This window comes from Humulus lupulus, chromosome 1, assembly GCF_963169125.1.
Source record: "Humulus lupulus chromosome 1, drHumLupu1.1, whole genome shotgun sequence".
Taxonomy (NCBI): domain Eukaryota; kingdom Viridiplantae; phylum Streptophyta; class Magnoliopsida; order Rosales; family Cannabaceae; genus Humulus; species Humulus lupulus.
Genome location: NC_084793.1, coordinates 158,277,413 through 158,300,604, shown reverse-complemented (window position 1 = coordinate 158,300,604; position 23,192 = coordinate 158,277,413).

Here is a 23,192-nt window from a genome sequence, read left to right as displayed (position 1 = left end):
ATGTTCCTCCTCAGAACGGCTATAAACCAAAATATCATCAAAGAATACAGTCACAAAGCGACGCAAATAAGGCTGAAAGACCTGATTCATGGCTGCTTGAAACATGGAGGGAGCATTAGTGAGGCCAAAGGGCATCACAAGGAAGTCATAGTGACACTCATGAGTCCAAAATGCTATCTTGTGAATGTCTCGACGATCCATACAAATTTGATGGTACCCCGTGCGTAAATCCAGCTTAGAGAACACTACGGCACAACCCAACTCATCCAAAAGTTCATCAATAGTTGGAATGGGGAAACGATCCTTGATCGTAGTACCATTCAGGGCACGGTAGTCAACACAGAAGCACCATGACCCATGTTTCTTTTTCACTAGCAACACCGGAGAAAAGTATGGACTAGTGCTAGGATGAATAAACCCACAAGAGACCGTCTCACAATCCAGTTATTCCATGATGTCCTTCCACAGGGTCGAACATTGACTGGAGAAGAGCCCAATTGTAAGAAATATATGATGATCCACTATGCGAACCATCATAGTCTTATTCGGTTCATAATCATCATCTTCATTGTCGCACAAGAGCAACACTCAATTCTTACATTAGTGGCCATAATTGAATTTCTCATCACATGTAAAGTAGAGTTCCTTATCCCTACGATCCTTGAGTTCACAAAGAGACAATAATTTAATAGGAAGGGATGGAGTACCTATCGGAGGTGTGGTAGACCCACCCAGAGGAGAAACCCGTGGAAGAGAAACCAGAGAAGCAGATGAAGAGCCAGGAGACGGACCAGTGCAATGAGTTGTCCAGCCCATGCAAGTACCATCAGAATGATGGTGGAGAAACAAATCATCGTGATGATCCTCAAACAACTATGCCTTAGCCATGGCATTAGCCAGATCGAGCGAATTCTCAAGGAGAAGTTCCCGTTGAATCTCCAACTTCAACCCCCAGACAAAAAAATTCAAAAACATAGGCTCAGCCACCCCAGAAATTTGAGTCATGAGCTCCTCGAATTTGACACGATACTGAGAAACACGACCTGTTTGTGTGAGCTTAGAGATTCGACCCAATGGGTCATCATAAATTGAAGTGCCAAGCATTGCCTCAAAGCTTGAAGGAAGGAATTCCAATAAGAAAATGCTCCACCATTTTCCATCCATTGAAACTATGTGGACAGGGTGACATCCAAATGAAAAGCAACCACTGGAAACTACAAAGCAAGCTCCATGTAATGCCCTGGATAACCAAGACCGTTACACTGTGTATTTTTTAAAATAGTGCAAGACTTGCTAATCAAGTCGTTTGAACAATATTGTGATTCTAAAGTCAACTCTCAGGTTAGGGTTAAAAGATTTTGGTCATCAACGATTAATTTTCATTAAAACAGATGTTTAATACATGGGATCCCAAAAGCAGGGTATAAGAGGTTATTTACAATCCCCAAAAGTTAATACAACCAAAAGCCACTCTAATGTCAAAATACAAGTTTTAGGGCTATGTCCCTGTACTTTCCCTCGGCTGTGGCGGACGAGCAGCTGACTATGTACACTCCACCCCCAGAGCTCTCCAACTCATGGTTGGTCCAGTTTGCCTTTGCCTTTACATGCACCATGTAGCACCTGTGAGCCAAGGCCCAGCAAGAAAACCATAAACAACAAGCACATTTAGCAATAGTAATATTGAATCAATCTTAGTACAAGTCATTTAGAAATTCAACAGGATACAAGTATCAAGCTAATAATGGTAAACATGTATTTTCCATCATATATTTTGATGGGTAATACATTTAGGGACGACGCCCTTAGGCCGAGTCCTCTGTTTAATAAGCTGACCCCGGCTCGCTTAGGCCGAGTCCACTGTGTATTTAGCTGACCTTGGCTTACATTGGCCGAGCCGCATCCAATGCGCTAATCGTTAGCCTCGGCTCCCTTAGGTCGTACTTTCACATTTCACATAACAACAATATAGTTACATAACACATATATCCAGGTACAGGGAACCTTAGTCCCAAACACAACCACATTGGTGCAGTTTTCTTACCTCGAATCTCGAGCGGAGAATTAAGAACGATCCCGAGCACGATCCTCCATCCTGAGCCTTAGCAATAAACCTAGTCATAGTGTCAACGGGTAACCATCAAATTCCTAATCCAAATAAACACTTAGGGAAGAAGTAATAGCCTCCGAGACCTCGAATTCTACTAAACTGGGTAGTAGAATTCGTCCCGAGCGCCTAGGTTTGAATTCCCGAGCCTAAAACCCTGTTTTCCCTTAATTTCCCATTTAGGGCCGCGACTTGCCCTTTAGGGCCACGACCCGGCCTAATGGAGGACACGGGCTGCGTCTTGCACCACTCCGAGTTGCAGCGCACCTGACGAACAAAGGCTCCTAGCCTCCAAAAGCATGCGGGTCCCGGCGCCTGAAGAATAGGGCTGCGACCCGAGCCCCTAAACCCAGAAAAACCAACTTCTCTCAACATTTCACAACGAACCTAACCTAAAACTCACCACAAACCAGCAACCAAACCTAGATTCAAGCGTAGAATTCTCATCCTTTTAGTCTAAACATTATATCTAGCTTATAATCAATTCTTACTCCTATTAAACACCCAAATCCAACCAAAATCCAGAATTTACACAAGTTCTAAACTCCAAAATAACTCAGCTTAAATCAACAGATTAAGATTAGAACTCTTACCTGAACTGATGGTCTAAACTCCTCATAAATACTCTGACTAATCCCAACTTAGTTTCCTCCAACTTCTCAGCTCAATTCCCAGCTTGGTCTCATTCAATTTTCCAAATTCACCTAGGTTCTAGAGAGAGTGAGAGAGAGAACGTGTAGGAGAAGAGAGAGAATTCTGTGTGTTTCTAATACATTCCCAAGTCTTTTTTGTGTGTATCCTTAACCCAAAAAGACCATTTTGCCCCTTAAACTTATTCAACCTTCTAATGGTTTCTAAGGGTAAAATGGTCATTTTCTCGATTCACGCTAATTCCTTAAGTATTCCTAACATTTACCAATTAATCTCGTCGTGTCCAAATAATTACCAAATACTTATTCATTACTTAATAACTCCCAAAATATTCTCTAAATTCCCAAAATACCCCTAGGCTCCCCCGAGCCTGGTATTAAACTCCGCTGTGACTATTTCGCTAATCTGCTCACTAGGACCGTCTCGAGCCATATACTGCTAATATATCCACATAATAATGTAGTCTTAATCATTTATCACACATAATCACATTTAAGCCCTTAACAGGCCAAAATTACAAATATGCCCTTATGAGCAATAAAGGCCCACATGCAATAACATACTCACATAATCATATTAAACATGCATGCCACATAGTCACACATTTAACCAATTAAACACACATATATAAACCAATTATGCCCTCTAGGCACGCTAATCAAGGCGCCAAACCCTAATAGCAATTTTGGGTCGTTACAACTATCCCCTCCTACTGAGAATTTCATCCTCGAAATTTACCTGAATAACTCGGGATACTGATCTCGCATAACTGACTCAAGCTCCCAGGTCGCTTCCTCGACCTTGCTATTCTTCCACAATATTTTGACTAGAGGAGTCGTCTTGTTCCATAGAACTTTGTCTTTCCTGTCTAGGACTTGAATCGGTCATTCCTCACATGAAAAATCTGTATGTAGCTCCAAGTCCTCATAACTCAACACATGAGTTATATCCGAGACGTACTTATGAAGCATAGAAATGTGGAATACGTCATGAACTCCTGACAATGATGGTGGCAGTGCCAATTTGTAGGCCACTAGCCCGATCCTCTCGAGGATCTCAAAAGGTCCTATGAATCTAGGGCTCAGCTTGTCCTTTTTCCCAAACCTCCTCAGCCCTCGTAGTGGTGACACTCGCAAAAACACGTGGTCCCCTACCTGGAACTCCACGTCCCTATGCTTAGGATCAGCGTAGCTTTTCTGTTTGCTCTGCGAAGCGAGCATTCGAGCTTGGATCTTCTCAATAGATTCATTAGTCTTCTAAACCAACTCCGGTCCCAAATACGTCCTCTCACCCATCTCATCCCAATGAATGGGCGATCTACATCTTCTTTCATACAACATCTCGTATGGAGCTACTCCAATTTTTGATTGATAGCTATTGTTGAATGAAAATTCAGTCAATGGGAGGTACTTACTCCAAGATCCCTCAAAGTCCAATACACACGCCCTAAGCATGTCTTCTAACACCTGAATCATCCTCTCAGACTGTCCATCTGTCTAAAAATGAAAGGCTGTACTGAACTTTAACTGAGTCCCCATAGCCTTCTGCAAAACACCCCAAAACTTGGAGGTAAATATGGGATCCCAGTCTGATACTATAGATTTGGGAACCCCATGGAGACGTACTGTTAAAATGTAATTAATTTAAGCATCATAATTAGTTTTACTTTTCCTAATTGGTTTTTCTTGTATTGGACATGTGTCCTCTATTTGTTCAAACGGTTATATAAACCCTGTACTGTGCTCTCTCTTTTCAAGGAATGAATACACACCTTTATTCTCCTTCTGACATGGTATCAGAACCATAACGGTTCCCCATGGCATCAATTGTTAGTACAGCCTCTACCCCACCAATGGAGGGTGCAGATACCCAAAACCCTACTGATACAAACCTCCCTCATACAGCCGGCCCTACTACTTCTCCAACCTCTGTTATTCCATCTTCTTCTTCTTTACCCTCTAATATCTCCTCTCTCCATCAAACAATCTCAGTCAAGCTTGATGATACCAATTATCTTGTTTGGAGGATGCAAATGCAAAACATTATCATTACCAATGGACTTGAAGGGTACCTTGATGGCTCGGTTCTTTGCCCTCCACAGTTCCTTGATTCGAATACAACCCAGGTCACTCTCGAGTTCACATCATGGCACCGGTACAATCGGCTTCTTATGAGTTGGCTATATGCTTCTCTTTCAGATTCCATGCTTGGTCAAATCGTCAGCTTCTCCACAGCCGCCGAGATCTGGGTATCCTTGGAACGCACCTACACTGCCGCTTCGTTTGCTCGAAGCTCTGATTATCGGACGGCGCTGCAAAACGTAAAGAAGGACGGTCTTACTGCCTTCGCTTATCTCCAGAAACTTCGGTCCCTCTGCAACACACTAGCTTCGGTGGGTGCACCTATCTCAGACCAAGAACATTTAACATACCTGCTCAACGGATTGGGACTGGAGTATAATGCGTTTGTGACTCCGATTTTAGCTCGCCCTGTCAAACCCACCATTGAGGAGGTTCATGCTCTATTGTTAAGCTATGAAGCTCGCCTGGACCGTCAAACGGCTGCCGCATCAATAAGCTCCCTTCAAGCCAACTTTGCTAATCTACCATTTCCCAAACAACGCCCCAAGACCCCTTCATCCTCTTCGTTTCCCTCTCGTTTTCCTCATTCCAATCACTCAAACCACCACCAACAGTACCCTCTCTCCTCTTGTCCACAATCTAACCACCCCTCCCAACCACCACGACACCCTTATACTCACCCTCCACGGTCCCCTCCCCCTTGGGTTCAATCCACTTCTCGCCCATCCCCGCACCTTCCCAAATGCCAAATATGCTTCAAACTCAGTCACACTGCCTCTTCTTGCTACCATCAGACGAACCTTCAATTTCAACCTCCTCCCCGTCAGTTCAATGCCTACTTTACCCAACAACAACAACAACAGCCACCACCAAACCCACCTCTGTTACCCACTCCCTCCACCTCCCCTGCCGTCACTGACCCAGCATGGTATATGGACTCGGGTGCTTCACACCATTTCACCCCCGATTTGAATCTCTTGGAATCTCCGACTCCGTATCACGGTAATGATCAAATTACAATGGGTGATGGTAAGTTGGCTTCTATTTCACATGTGGGTTCTGCATTTTTACCATCATCTCATTTTCCTCTTCTCAAATTATGTCAAGTTTATCATTCACCATCTCTGTCCAAAAATCTCTTAAGTGTTTCTCAGCTTTGTATTGATAATGATGCATATGTTGAATTTCACCCCACTCATTTCTTTGTTAAAAATCAGGTCACTCACAACATCCTCCTCAAAGGCCTTCTTGATCAAGGCATCTATCGAGTCTTACCCTCTCTGCCAGCTTCACCCTCCTCTTCATCACCACAGCTGCTGTTATCCTCCAAGTCCTCTGTCGATGTTTGGCATTCTCGCTTGGGTCATCCGTCTCAAGAAGTTCTTTCTCGTGTTTCGTCTGTTTGTAATTTTAAATTTCCTCCAAAAGATTGCCTAACATTTTGTACTGCTTGTCAATTAGGCAAATCTCATAGACTCGTTTTTCCTAATTCTGTATCTCGTGCTTCAAAGCCTTTTGAATTAATACATTCCGACATTTGGGGTCCTGCCCCTGTCACGGCTATTACTGGAGTAAAGTATTTTTTTATTGTTCATTGATGATTATACTCGTTTTTCATGGTTTTATTTACTTACAACTAAAGATGAGGCATTCCAAACTTTTCTAATTTTTAAGAATTTAGTCTTTACCCAGTTTCAAAGTCAAATCCAAACTGTTCGTACTGATTGGGGCGGTGAATACCGCACCCTCTCCAAATTCTTTACTCAACATGGCATTCATCACGACATATCTTGTCCTCACACTCCACAGCAAAATGGTCGTGTTGAACGTAAAAATCGTCATGTCGTTGAAACCGGCTTGACTTTGTTGGCCCAAGCTCAAATGCCTCTCCATTTTTGGCCCTATGCCCTCTCTACTGCCATATACTTGATCAATTGATTACCTACCTGCACTCTCAGCTACTCCAGCCCCTATCAACTTCTCTATAATAAGCCTCCAAACTATTCACTCCTTCGCATATTTGGTTGCCAATGTTTTCCCTTCCTCCGTCCTTACAACACTCACAAACTCGAATTTTGCTCTTCCCCTTGCACCTTTCTCGGCTACAGCAGCAAACATAAAGGATACCTATGCCTTCACTCTTCAACAGGTCGCATATTTGTTACCCGTCATGTTATTTTTAATGAAACTCATTTCCCATTCTCCACTCCATCACCACCCTCCCCACCACCTACAAAGTCTCATACTGTCATTACTTCATTACCCTTCTCTCCTCCATCTCCAACTCCAATACCGAATGTACCTCCTTCCCCTTCCCCCACGCCTCTTATCACACCAGCCTCTTCTTCTTCTCATTCATCTCTTCCTTCCTCCTCCTTGTGCCTCCTCCTCCGGACTACAGAATCATTGGTTGCAAATGGGTCTACCGTCTTAAACTCAATGCCGATGGATCGGTCGAACGGTACAAGGCGCGCCTTGTCGCCAAGGGCTTTCACCAAATTCATGGCCTCGATTATCATGAGACTTTTAGCCCCGTTATCAAACCAAACTCCATTCGTTTGGTGCTTTCTTTGGCTGTTTCTTACGACTAGATTATCACACAGCTTGACATTCAAAATGCCTTCCTTCATGGTGATCTCACTGCCACAGTATATATGTCTCAACCCGAGGGCTTTGTTGACACCGATCATCCTCACCATGTCTGCAAGCTATCCAAATCCCTCTATGGTTTAAAACAATCTCCTCGCGCCTGGTTTCATAAGTTAAGTACTGCTCTTATTACTTGGGGGTTCACTGCTTCAAAAGCTGATACTTCTCTATTTATTTATCGGTCTTCAGCTGCCATCATCGTTCTTCTTATCTATGTGGACGATATCATTGTCACGGGGTCCTCCTCTTCACAGATTGCTGCATTGATTACCTATCTCAACACTCAATTTGCAGTTAAAGACTTGGGTCCTCTGCATTTCTTTCTCGGCATTCAGGTCCATCGGTCATCCTCTAGTCTTCATCTCTCTCAGACAAAGTATATCCGTGACTTACTCACCAAAACGGATCTCCTGGACTCCAAACCGGTCTCCACCCCGATTTCCCTCACCCCTTTATCTCTTTATGATGGGGACCCTCTATCTGATGCCACGGCCTATCGCAGTTTGGTTGGGGCTTTACAGTATTGCACGCTTACTCGTCCCGACATTGCTTTCACTGTCAACAAGCTTTGTCAATTTCTTCATGCCCCAACTACCGTCCATCTTCAAGCTGCTAAACGGGTTCTTCGATACCTCAAAGGCACTGCCCATCTCGGCATTCTTCTTCAATGTGATTCCATCCTTGATCTTCACTGTTTTACTGATGCCGATTGGGCCTCGTGTCCTGACGATCGTCGTAGCACCAGCGCCTATTGTGTCTTCTTGGGCCACAACCTTATTTCCTGGTCTTCCGCTAAACAAAAGGTAGTCTCCCGCTCTAGTACTGAATCTGAATATCGTGCCATGGCCAATGGAGTCTCCGAAGTTACCTGGCTTCACTCTCTTCTCGGTGAACTTGGTTTCTCTCTACCTGCTCCTCCGACGATTCACTGTGACAACAAGAGTACAATTCATTTGGCCTCGAACCCTGTTCTTCATGCTCGCACTAAACATGTTGAGATCGATTATCATTTCGTACGTGAACGGATTAATCGTGGATCACTTTCCTTATCATTCACACCTTCAACGGACCAGGTTGCGGACTGCCTCACAAAGTCGCTTGTTACTTCCCGCTTTCAAGAGTTACGCAACAAACTCACGGTGCTTCCACGCCCCATGAGTTTGAGGGGGGATGTTAAACTGTAATTAATTTAACCATCATAATTAGTTTTACTTTTCCTAATTGGTTTTTCTTATATTGGACATGTGTCCTCTATTTGTTCAAACGGTTATATAAACCCTGTACTGTGCTCTCTCTTTTCAAGGAATGAATACACACCTTTATTCTCCTTCTGACACGTACAATATCCCTTACGTACAACTCCGCGTACTAATCCACATTATAGCTCGTCTTCACTGGTAGAAAGTGAGTTGACTTGGTGTATCTGTCTACAATCACCCACACCGAGTCATGTAACCCCACTGTCTTGGGAAAGCCTCCCACAAAATCCATTGTAACATCTTCCCACCCACTTCTACTTGGGAATGTCCAAAGGCTGTAGCAACCCCACTGGTCGCTAATGTTCAGCCTTTACATACTGATAGGTTAAACACTTGGCCACATACTCAACTACGTTCTTCTTCATCCCAGTCCACCAATATAAAGTCCGTAGATCTTGATACATCTTTATGGTGCCTAGATGGAGTGAGTATGGTGTGGTATGGGATTCATCAAGTATCTCTTGTCTAATACCCACATCTGTCAGGACACAAATTCGACCCTTATACCATAGTAAACTTGTCTCTAAGATGGAATAACCCTTAGCCACTCTAGCTAGGACATTCCCTCTAACCTCCTCCAATAGTGCATCATCCAACTGACCCTCTCTTATCCTCTCCAGAAGGGTCGATTGTAAGGTAATATTGGCCAACCGACCCACTACCAGCTCTATCCTTGCTCTAGCCATCTCCTCTGCCAATTCCTTTGATATCCGTGTAGAGCTAAATAATTGTCCCGGGCCCCTCTAGCTCAACGCATCTGCCACTACATTGGCTTTCCCTGGGTGGTAAAGGATCACAATCACAATCCTTCACCAACTCTAGCCAACGTCTCTGCCTCATATACAAGTCCTTATGCGTGAAGAAATACTTCAAGCTCTTATGATCGGTGTATATCTCGCACTTCTCTCCAAACAAGTAATGTCGCCAAAATTTCAGTGCAAATACCACCGCTGCCAACTCCAGATCATGGGTAGGGTACCGCTGCTCATACTCCTTTAGCTGTTGTGATGCATAAGCAATAACCTTCTCATTCTGCATCAACACACATCCTAATCCTAATCTCGATGCGTCACAGTAGACTACGAACTTCCCTCCATCCAAAGGAAGACTCAACACAGGAGTAATAATCAACCATCACTACAGTTCTTGGAAACTATTCTCACACTTATCTGACCAAACGAACTTCAGGTTCTTCCGTGTCAATTCTGTCATCGGTGCAGCAATCTTTGAAAACCCTTCCACAAATCATCTGTAATATCCCGCTAATCCAAGGAAAATCCTAACCTTCAAGGCGTTCCTTGGCCTCGGCCAATCTCTAACTGCCTTAACCTTAGCTGGATCCACCTTAATCCCATCTTCACCAACAATGTGTCCAAGGAATGGCACTTCTGGTAGCCAGAACTCGTACTTCTTAAACTTGGCATACAACGATGCTCTCTCAATCTCTGCAGTACCTGTCGGAGATGTTGTTCATGCTCTACCTCTGAACTGGAGTAAACCAAGATGTCATCAATGAAGACAATCACGAACTGATTTAGGAAGTCCTTGAACACCTTGTTCATCAGATCCATGAATGCTGCTGGGGCATTGGTCAGACCAAACGACATGACCAAGAATTCATAATGCCCAAACCTCGTTCAGAAGGTCGTCTTCGGAATATCCTCGTCCTTGATCCTCAGCTGGTGATAACCAGATCGATGATTAATCTTCGAGAATACCGTCTTTCCCTACAGATGATCAAACAGGTCATCAATCCTTGGTAAGGGGTATTTGTTCTTGATGGTCAGCTTGTTCAACTCCCTGTAGTCTATACACATTCTCAAAGTCCCATCCTTCTTCTTCACAAACAAAACTGGAGCACCCCATGGCGAGAAGCTAGGTCTAATAAACCCCAAATCAAGAAGCTCTTGCAACTGTATCTTGAACTCGTTCAGTTCCGCCGGAGCCATTCTATATGGTGCCCTTGACGCTCTGTACCCGACACTAACTCGATGACGAACTGAATCTCCCTGTGCGGCGGCAGTCCCAGTAAATCTTTAGGAAACACATCCAAGAACTCACAAACCAATCTGGTGTCACCCGGCCCCACTGGCATAACTCTGGTGGTGTCCACCATGCTAGCTGGAAAACCTATACTGTTACGACCCCAAATTCGCTAATGAGGCTTAAGGGCCTTGATTAGTGTGCCAGGAGGGCATTATTGGGTTTAATGTGATTTGAATGATTTTATTGTATTGAATGCATAATTATATGATTAATGATGCTTGTATGATTATATTGGTATTAATGTGATATGTGTATATGATAAATGTGAGAACCACATTATTAAGTGGGTAGGTCAGCGGAGCACGACTCGAGGCGATCGGCTAGTTAGCGGGGAAAAAGTCACAACAGGGCTTAACAGTTGACTTTGGATAAGTCAGGAGTATTCTGGATATCGGGTAGCTAGTTGGACTATCGGGTTATGAAAATAAATATATGGAGATATATTTGAGGTTAGAAAGTCTAGGCGGGAATATTGGGGGATTTTACCGTTTTGCCCTCAGGGAGGTTTCCGGCACCCCGAGCCTTGGGATTAACTTAATGAATAAGACAAACTTAAGGAAACCCATAGAAAGAAATAAATCGACTTTATTTCTCAGCTTGTTCTCTTCTCTCTCAAGAAAAACTAGGTGAAAAACCCCAAAGGAAAAGAAACTCTGAAATCTTAAGTGAAATTACTAGAATTCAGCTGAAGCTTGGTGGATTGAAGGAATGATTTAGAGGCTTAACTCATGAATTAATAAGGAACTTAATCTGGGCTAAGGTAAGCTTCGAATTTCCTTTTCTATGGTTAGAAATTCTGGGTTTTTTTGGTTGGGTTTTGAGGTAAATATGGTTTTGATGTTTAAGGGCAGAATCAAGGAGGAAAGCCTTGGAATTGGCTTGGAGTTGGCTTGGTGAAGTGGTTTAGCAGAGGAGGTAAGTCTCAATTTGTGATTTAGAAGTTTTAATTTGAGTTTGAATGGCTGGTTTGGGTGTTTATAGCTCTTGAGTTTCACAAATTGAAAAGAGAATTTTAGTGTGTGTTAGGCTGGGTTTTCTGTGGAATTATGTTGTTTTAGTCATGCTAAAAGTGTTGGGATTGTTGGGTGTTGAAGTAGGGAGCTTAAGGGTGGTTTTGGCTAAGGTTTCAAGCCTAGAAATGGTGGGAATTCTGGGTTCGAAGGGAAGGGCCGCGGCTCTATTCTAGAGCGCTGCGGCCTTAGGATGAAGATGAGCCAAGAGGGCTCGGCCAAAGGTGAGCGCCGCAGTGCCCAAGGCAAGGGCCGCGGCGCGTGTCCTCTTTCAGGGGTGGTGTTGGTTCTGTTTTGAGGGTAGGGCCACGGCTAAGCTTCAAGGGCCGCTGTCCTTGGGTGCACACTTGAACTTTTGAGGATTTTAGGCATGGGAGTGTGGTCTAGAATGCTCGGGATCGATTTCATCATCGTGCTTGGTGGGATTCGGATTCCTGGAAGTTAGTTTTGTAACCAGAAACCTATATTTGAATATTAATGGAACCCTATACCTTGGTTGTGACTAGGTGATAAAAGCTTAGGCTCGGGAACGGATCGTACTTGAGGAACGTTGCTCGTAATCTAAAACCGTAAAGATTAAAGGTAAGAAAACTGCACCTGGTTGAATATATGTGACGGGACTAAGGGTTCCCTATTGTGAATGCTTGAAAAGATGGTATTATGCCATGCAAGATATTTAGTGAACCAATGACCTAAGGGTGCCAAGGGTTACACTAGTGCACAGGGCGCGGCTTGGCCACTGGTAGCCGAGGATAGCTTAATATGCACTGAGCTCGGTTTAAGTGGGCCGGAGTCAGTGGGATAAACAGAGGGTGCGGCCTAAGTTGTCGGCCCTGATTATTATGTGATACGAATGTTATAAGTGTTTGATTGCATCCATGATTTTGAATATATGCTGAGTGGTATTAATGTGGATTATTTGATGAGAGTTCATGCTTGGTGAATTTTACTGTCTGATATCATTGATTGTGTTGCATTTCATGTTTTCTTGCTGGGCCTTGGCTCACGGGTGCTACGTGGTGCAGGTAAAGGCAAGGGTAAGCTTGATCAGCCTTGATTGGAGAGCTCTGAGAGCGGAATGTACATAGCCAGCTGCTCAGCCGCCACGGTTGAGGTTTAGGCAGGGACGTAGAACCCAGAGATTGTCTATTTTGCCTTAGTATGGCTAACCTTTGTTTATGTTTCTTTTTGGAAGTCTGTAAATCAACTTTTAACTCTATTTCTTTTGGGATCTCATGTATATAACAGTTTAATTATATAAAATGAGTCTTTTGAGACCAAAACCTTTTTAACCCTAGTTCATACATGTTTAATGACACGTTTTCAAATTAATGACTTGATTAGCAAGTCTTGCATCTTTATAAGTACACAGTGTAGCGGTCTTGGCTATCCAGGGCGTTACATATACTACCTCCCTGTAATAGGTCCCTAACCCTCAATGCTGATATCAGGGGTACACGCACAACGCCCATGAAAACAAAGGGATCCTCACCCTCAGGCTCAAAGGTTACCATCTTCTTCCTAAAATCTATAGTAGCCCCATATCTGACCAACCAATCCATCCCTAAAATCATATCAAAGTCATCCATACTCAACTCGATCAAATCTACTGATAGTTCCCTACTATCTACCATCACTGGCAGTGCTCTAATCCATCTCCTAGAAACTACCAGTTCCCCTGTAGGCAAAATAGTTCCAAACCCCGCAGTATAATACTTAATAGGTCTACGCAATCTATCAATTACCTTACTAGAAACAAACGAATGTGTAGCACCAGAGTCAATCAATACAGTATAAGAAGAGCCAACGCTAGAAAGCTGACCTGTCACTACCGAGAGACTAGCCTCGGCCTTTGCCTGTGTCAAGGTGAACACTCGAGCTGGAGTCAAGCTGTCCACCTTCCCTGGTTCCTCCTTCTTCGCTGTTGAGCAGTCCTTCTTGAGATGTCTCACCACCCCGCACAGATAACAAGCCTTTGCCCGACATTCGCCCAGATGGAGCTTTCTGCATCTCATGCACTCTGGGTAACTTCTCCATGTCTCACCGCTTCCCTAGTGGCCACCCTAAGCACCCCGACCCCTCCTATCAAGACCAGTAGTGGTCGAAGTGTCAGGGGTCTTCCTCTTCAGATCACTGGGGTCTCTGTCCCTACCAGACCCTGTGTATGGAGGCACTGCTCTACAAACATCCTGTCTCTTATTCTCTGCCTCCTCAACAGTAAGAGCCTTCTCAACAGCCTGAGCATAGGTCGTTCCCCCAGGTACTGATGTGATCCTCACATCTCGGGCTATCATAGCATTAAGCCCTCGAATAAACCTGTCATGTCTAGTTGCATCAGTAGGCACTAAATCTGGTACGAACTTTGCAAGCCTGTCAAACTTCAGGACATTCTTGGTAACTGTCATGCTACCTTGCACCAACCCAACAAACTTATTCACCTTCACTGCCTTAACAACAACATTATAATATTTCTGGGCAAATAGATCTCTGAACCCATCCCAACTCAAAGTGGAAACATCCTGAGTCTGTGATGCCACCTCCCACCAAATATGAGCATCCTTTCTAAACATATAGGTGGCATTGGCCACCCTATCATTACCCACCCTCATGAAATCCAGGATGGAGGTGATCATACTTATCCATTGTTCAACCTTCATTGGATCTAGTCCTCCTTCAAAGGTTGGTGTGTGCTACTTCCTAAACTGTTCATAAAGTGGCTCCCACCTGTTCCAACCCTCATGTGGCTGTATAGCTAGTGCCACAGTAGGTGAGACAATGGGTGCAGCACTCCCTGACGGAGCCTGCTGTCTCAAGAGACGGATCTGCTCTTCTTGACTTTGTAACCGGGATTGCATATCAACAAGTATCTGCTGCCATTTCTCTGGGACTGGCGGAAGGTTCTGGCCCTGCTCATCATCTCTAGCCTCGACCCCTGTGCCGGCTAGTCGTATTGATCGCCTTGGACGCATATCTATCTAAGTTTATCTGCAATCAACGACTCGGTAGTCAGGCAATGATGACAGGTTAATAGTCTTTCCATGATCCACCATTGAAACTCAGCCAACAATATACTATCAAGACGCAAACCAACATTTAAACATTCATTCACATGCAACAACAATGCTAATAAGCACACCTCATCATAATCACACAGTAGTCAAGGGCCAGGCCCTATTAGTATCTCATGCTCCCTATTAATCATACAAATTAAAACATTTATGTTTCATTTAAACATTTAAACATGTAATCACATATATACAGTTACCAAACCCTGAGTCGAGCTTGTCTTTAGTGGCGAGTGTACATGCCCAGCCAGTCTTCAGAAACCCTTAAACCTAGATGACTCTGATACCATTTGTAACGCCCCACGTCACTATGGCTGCTTCCTGGAATGAAGATTGGCCCTGCAAACCAACACGAGTCTTTCCAGCGTGCTTTGTCCTCACTCGCATGCTTCCTGGGAAAACTTCCCGGGAGGTCACCCATCATGAGACTACTCCAGGTCAAGCACGCTTAACTTTGGAGTTCTCAAGTGATGTGCTACCAAAAAGAAGATGCATCTTGTTGGCATAGGTAGTACCCATCAATCCATTAAAGTCATGTTCAACTATGTAATCTCATACCTACACAGTCTTAGCATCATCACACTTGACCTTTCCCAGGCGATGTGGGATTACACAACTTTTTACCCGGTCTTTCCCCTCGCGGATGAGGACACCAGTTTAGGAGCTTGATCAATATTTAGCTTCTTGTAATGAGTCTTATTGGATTTTGGCATCTTGTATTTTTATTTTAATCAGTCACTTAATCACGTTTTATTTAGACCTCCTTCTTGAGATCCCCATTTAGGAATATCATTTTGACATCCATTTGGTGAACATAAAGGTTGTATATAGTTGATAAGGCAAACAACAACCTTATAGAAGTAGTTCTTGCTACCGATGCATATGTATCAAAGTATTCTACTCCCTCTCTTTGTTTGAAACTTTTGGCTACTAGCCTAGCCTTGAAGGTTTGTATGGTGCCACGGTATGGTATTTCTTTCAAGATACCCATTCGCACCCAATTGGTTTGGTCCCCTTTGGAAGGTCAACCAATTCCCAAGTGTGGTTTGACATAATTGAATCCATTTCATCATTAATTGCCTCCTTCCAACAAGCGGAGTCCCTAGAGGACATTGCTTCCTTGAAAGTTTTGGGATCATCTTTTATTTGAAGTACTATTGGATGTTTCCCGGTAACTTCCTCATTATCACCTTCAACAAGGTATAGTGTCTCTATTGGAGAACACTTCTCATTTGATTCCAAATCTTTGAGCCTTTGGTTCCTTCTAGGCAATTGAGGTTGCTCACCAACTATTCTAGGAGTCTCATCTTGATGCTCTCTAGTTTGAGTTGGTTCTAACTTGTTGTCATCACATGACATGTTCTCAAAGAACTCAACCTCTCTAGATTCAATTATTACATTAGAATCCAAGTCTAATAATCTATAAACTTTGCTATTTTGGGCATAGCCCATAAATGCACATCTTATAGCTCTTGGACCCAACTTCGTCCTTTTTGGATCGGTGCTCTTGCAATAAGCAAGACACCCCCACACTTTAAGATAACCAATGTTTGGTTTCTTTCCTTTCCATAACTCATATGGAGATATATTATTTTTCTTCATTGGAATACGATTCAAAATATGATAAGCGGGTAGCAAGGCTTCACCCCACAAACTAAAATTCAATTTAGAATGTAATAGCATAGCATTAATCATCTAAATAATTATTCTATTCTTTTTTCCGCTATACTATTTTTTTGTGGAGTATAAAGGGATGTACATTCATGAATTATTCCATGTTCTTCATAAAACAAGTTAAATTCATCTGAAAAATATTCACCACCCCTATCAATTCTAAGTATTTTAATTTTCCTTTCAAGTTGATTTTCAACTTCCGATTTATACACTTTAAACACATCAAATGCTTCATCTTTATTTTTAAGCAAATATACATATGTGAACCTAGAGCAATCATCAATGAAAGTAATAAAATATATACTTCCTCCTCTAGTCAGCATTCCTTTAAGTTCACATAAATCACTATTTATCAAATCTAACAACTTAGAGTTTCTTTCAACACTAGGAAAATGTTTCTTTATCATTTTAGATTTAACACATAATTCACATTTTTCATACTCAACATTATCACAATCAATTAATCCATATTTTACAGCCCTTTTAATTGTGCTAAATCCTATATGTGCTAGTCTAACATGCCACAAATTAATATAATTGGAGTCAAGCATATAACAAGATGAAGAGACTTTATTATTCATATTGTCAATGGAAGTACAAAGTTTGAACATGCCATCACAAGCATATCCATTTCCCACAAAAACATTGTCTTTTGATAAAATAATCTTGTTGGAATCTATCATAACCTTGATTCTCGATTTGCCATGTAAATTGCCACTCACAAGGTTTCTACTCATTTTTGGTACATACAAAACATTGGTGAGTAGAACCTTCTTGCTGGATGTGAAGAACAAGTCAATAGTTTGAAGATTTCATGCCCTTTCCACCTTGGACCTTTTCTCATTGCCCATTTGGATTTCATGCCCTTCCTTTGAAGATTCAAAGGTCTTGAATAGAGATCTATCATAGGTTACATGAATGGTGGCACAATTATCATACCACCACCCACTCACCTTTCGATGAATGGCATTGACCTCACTTAGTGTAGCCACTAGCTCCTCTTGAGCCGAGTTGATCTTTGCTTCATTGTTATGGCTCCTCTTGAACCTACAATCTCTAGAAAAGTGGTCATTCTTGCCACACACACAAAGCAATGTCCCTTGGAACTCTTGAATTGCCCCTCATTCTTCTTGGGCCCCAAGGGTTTTTGGCCCTTGCCCTTGTTCTTTCTATTTCCTTTGCCTTTGTTAGGAGAATTTGCCACAATATTGGCCTTAGAAGTCTCTCCATTGGACTTCTCATCATTCAAATCTCTAGAACGAGATTCCTCCTCAATTCTCAAGTGTTTGAGAATTTCCTCCAAAGAAATTTCTTCATTTCTATGGAGCATCTTTTTCCTATAGCCTCTCCATGAAGGAGGTAAATTGGCTATAATGGCACCAACAAGAAATTGTTCCGACAATACAATTTTTAGAGTAGATAATTTATTAACAATAATTTGCAGCTCATGAATTTGAGGGAGAAGGGGTTTATCATCATACAATTTAAATTTCACATATTGAGTAATAAGAAATTTTTGTGTACCTTCCTATTTCGCTTTGTACTTCTTTTCCAAGGCCTCCCAAATCTCCTTGGTGGTCTTGGTGTTGGTGTAGAGATCATAGAGCCTATCCGATAGAGCATTGAGGATGTGACCCCTACAAATCAATTCATCTTCTTCGCGCTTCTTCCTTTCTTTCACAACTTCTTGAGTATCATCTTCCTTGGGCTCCTCAAAGGCTTTTAGGTCTTTGTCCAAGACATAGAAAACCTTCAAAGTGGTGAGCAAGAATCTAATTTTGTCTTGCCAACGAACAAAGTTAGTCTCATCAAATCTATCTAATCTAACAATGTCTTGTGTCATGAATCTAAAAGCCGAAAGAGAGTTAGATTCTTCCATGATATGCTATCTCAGATTATAGAGTATTAGAATGTTGGGGGAGAGTGAGATAACACCACCACAAAAAATAGAATCTACACAAAATTTGGATTGACAGAGACTTAAAAAAGATTAAGAAAGAACATGCAAACCCAAGTAGGACAATGGTGTTCTTCAAGTTTTGATGAAGCTTCAAACCCTAAGCAAATCCACCACTTTGAACAATCCTTCGAGCAAACCCTTGAGCAAACCAAAACACAAACCAAGGCTTATACACATTGTAGAACGTTGTCTTAATACTCTATTTCTCAGCCACCATTGATTCTTGAGGCCTTATCTTTGAGGAAATGAGGATTGAGATTGAACAAGCCTTCAACTCTCTAAGTCAAGCACTTTCTTGGAGAGTTCTTGGAGAAAACTAGAGATTCTTGGAGCTAGAGAGAGAGAGGGTAGTGAGAGATTGGAGAGAGTGATCAAGTCTCTCAAATCACTATTTTTTACCCATATATACAGTATGCACCATCATTAATTCCAACCAAAAGGATTAGACTTGTAAAACACGTAATTTGGAACATTTGCGTAAGTCCACGTTTTACAGTAGGCGACGTGTCGCCTCCTAGGTGGCGACGTATCGCCACCCCCTCTGACTTTGGACACTTCCAAAGGTCAAAAAATTGTTCCAAATGCAACCAAAATTTTTGGGAACCCTTAGATACTTTTATGTATCACTTTGGACCCAAATTTGCATTTTATAAGTGCCTACAATTTGAAACTCAAATTAACATATTCACTATGTGAATTCTGCTAAGTATTTATACATTTCTTGTATTTTAACACTTAATCATTTTTATTTAACCAATCATAACACCCTATACAAATTTGTGAACTCTTATGTATTTTCAATAGAGCAGACACTCCTGCCCTAGCAATCCTTAATTAACTTCATTGGTCCTCCAGACCGATTACCTTCCAGAATACTTCCTATCTCTCATCTCATTTCCCTAGAATAAGTAATTCTTGTTTCCTATCTCACAATATCTTATCCATAGTCACTTTGGACATCGACCGGTATTCATCACTGTGGCAATCCAATCAAGGGACTGTAGTTGCCTCAATGTCTCAAAAACTTCACATTCGAGGTAAAATGCAAGGTATGAGTCGTTCCTTCAGGTTGTCACTCTGTCTGAAGGTAACCAATAATTCCAAATCCCAATCTCATACTCATCGCCCTCTATGACCCTTTTCAGAACTTGGGAAATAAAGGGTCTCAATTTGACACTATCGACTTCGGTGTCCTATGGAGACGAGTCTCCTTTTGCATATGATTATTCCTATGATAATTTCCTCACACAAAGAAGGGTGTGCTTAATTAATATGTTGAGTCACAACTTCTCGTATGCATTCATCTTACCTACAATCTGAGGTGATTTAACCATATGGTTCATAACTATATCCCTCCATACTAACTCCAGCATACCTAGAGTCACAATAACCTTTCTGGCTTCTGATTATCATCTCTCACTTTCTAAAATATTAGGCAATGCACCCCCCGGTGTACAAATTTTAGGTCTTAGCACCCATTCAAACTTCCTAGATACAACAATTATAAAGGGTAGTATAAGACTCATCCATAATCTCCACCTCAACGTCAGCATCCATCGGATCACTCATCTGATCCACATATCTTAATCTATCCATGCTAAAATGGTAGGATTTTTAGCCATTCCTTCAAGATCTTATTTATGTATTTCATTGTTCATAGAGGTATGTCTGCCAATTATCAATCACAAATTCTATACCAATCTCGGTCATTACATCACATGACATTATTGTAGTCCATTGCAAATCATACAATTGGCGCAAACCTTTCTCACTCAAGGTTCCAGCCTCCACGTTAGTTTTCTCTGAGTAATAAAGGATTTCAATGTGAGTCCTTCACTAGTTCCCACTAGTGCCTTTGTCTCATGGTCAACACCCCTATGGGTGACAAAATGCTTTAACGTTCATGCTAGTGTACGTACTTCTTTTCCATAGGTATCTTCACCTCATCCTAACCGTGGCTATCCGACATTACTGTCAAATTAAAGTCCCGTGTAGAACATCTATGTTCTTATTCCTTCATCCACCATGAAGCACAGACAATCATATTTTCAGTCTACACACGGGTGCACCTGATACGAACCACGCCAACAAGTGTGACGAAACCCGACACCAAATATGGAACAGCCACCAAGAACACACGAGATTGGAATGGAACCGCGACCCAATGCTTAGCCAAGCACGAACCTTGGTATGCGGAAGACGCCACAAACGGGGATGGAATCCGTTTGATAAGTCAGGATGAACGCCACAAGGAATCTCCTTGATAAGTTCAAAAGTTTCTTCAAGAACTCAAGAAGAAATAAACTCACAATTTCATTCAACATCATCTGATTTTTCCAAATGTTTTCAAGGCCTTATATAGCCAAAAATTACATCAATACAAGCCCCTTTGTCTTCCTAAAAACCGAAATATTAAAGACAAGCCTTTTGTCTTCCTAATGAAACCGAAAAATAAAGACAACCCTTTGTCTTCCTAATGAAAACTGAAATTTAAAGACAACCCTTTGTCTTCCTAATAAAAACCGAAAATTAAAGACAAAATGACTATTGGACTCACACAAGTCAAATGTTTGACTTATCACAAAACAAAGACTAAATAAAAAACGTGATTAAAAATAAAAAGACTCATTACAGGAAGCAAAATATTGATCAAGCTCCTAAACTGGTGTCCTCATCATTCCTCCCCTCTTGACTTGGATCAACTGGAACTTGACTTGGATTTTTAGTCTTGGTGTCCTCATCATTCCCCCCCTCTTGAGAAAGATTTGACCTCAAATCGTCACCTGCATCAAAAGGACTCAAATTAGAAACATTAAAAGTAGCACTAACAATATACTCACCTGGTAAATCGAGTCTGTAGGCATTGTCATTGATCCTTTCTAGCACTTGAAACGGCCCATCTCCTCGAGGTAGCAATTTGGAACGTCTTTGTGCTGGGAATCGCTCTTTCCTCATGTGTAACCATACCCAATCACCGGGATCATAAACCTGCTTGTTAGCATCAAGTTCGTTAGTGTTTAAAAGAGCCTCCTTAACCTCACTTTTTTTTGCATAAAAATTATTTTGTTTTCTCTCTAATTTTCCCTCATTGATCGAACTCTTCTCTTTCTTTTCTCTCTCACTTGATTCGACCCTTTTCTCTCTTTGTCTCTCTTTTTTCTCACTCTCATTCATCTTTTCACTCTCCTTCTTTTGCTCACTCAATTTTTGTTGATCACTCAATTTTTGCAACCTCACTTGGTCTTCATATACTTGCTTTGGCGTCAATGGAGCTAGAGTGATTGGTCGTTGACGGAACGTGAATGAGTACTTGTTGGTGAAGCCATCATGCTGGACTCGCCGATCAAATAGCCAAGGCCTTCCTAGAAGGAGGTGTCCAGCTTGCATGGGAACCACATCGCACAATACCTCATCCTCATACTTGCCAATTCGAAATGATACGAGCACCTGTTTTGTAACCCTCACTTCACCACTATCATTCAACCACTGCAACTTGTATGGACAAGGATGTCTAAGCGTTGAGAGCCCTAGCTTCTCAACCATGGAAGAACTAGCAACGTTAGTACAACTACCTCCATCAATAATCACACTACATACCTTGCCTTTCACATGACAACGAGTGTGAAAGATGTTCTCTCGCTGCACCTCTTCTTCCTCTTCTTTTGCTTGCAAGTTTAAGGCTCGTCTTGTGACTAGTGCAAGCATCTCTCCAGATTCTGCCCCAAACTCCTCATCATTGATAGAAACATCTTCCAATGGTGGCATGTCAGCAAGATCTTCATCTTCAGAATCGAGCTCGCCACTTTCTCGAATCACCATAACTCTCTTGTTTGGACATTGGCTAGCTATGTGTCCTCGCCCCTGACATTTGAAACACTTTATCTCACTAGAACGGGTCGAAGGAGGGGCTGTGTTACCTTGAGGGGTCGTGGCTGGTTTTGGTGTAAAGGATGAAGTAGGTTGGTCTTCTTCCTTCTTTGGATAGTTCGACTGCCAAGGTGTTGCACTTGAATTGTGTGGGCTCGGTCTTGGCTTTGAACTTGTACTACCCCTCTTGAGCTGCCTCTCAACTTTGATTGCCATATGCACCAAATCTTCCAATTCCACATAATGGTGTAGCTCAATTGGATTAGCAATCTCTCGGTTCAACCCATTCAAAAACCTTGCCATGGTTGCCTCCCGATCCTCTTCAACATTGGCTCTAATCATAGCCATCTCCATCTCCTTGTAATACTCGTCAACACTTCTGTAGCCCTGATGAAGACCCTGCAACTTAAGGTACAGATCTCGATAATAATGAGATGGTACAAACCGTCGCCTCATCACCCTCTTCATTGCCTCCCATGTGTCAATAGGACGATCTCCACTCCGCCTCCTGTTGATGCACAACTGATCCCACCAAACCATAGCATAATCAGTAAACTCAATGGCAGCAAGTTTTACCTTCTTCTTCTTCTCCCACTCAAGGTATGCTTCAGGATCGCTCTTCCCCTGAAATGCTGGAATTCTCATCTTGATATTTCCCAAATAATTATCTACCTGGTTCCTAGCTTCTCTATCCCCGCCACACCTCCTATGGTTACTCACCGACATCCTATTAAACTCATCATTAGAAATTACCCCTTCCAAATCCCCTTCATTCTCATCCTCCCTTTGGTGTACCCTACCCCTCCTTGGTCTTCGTTGTGCC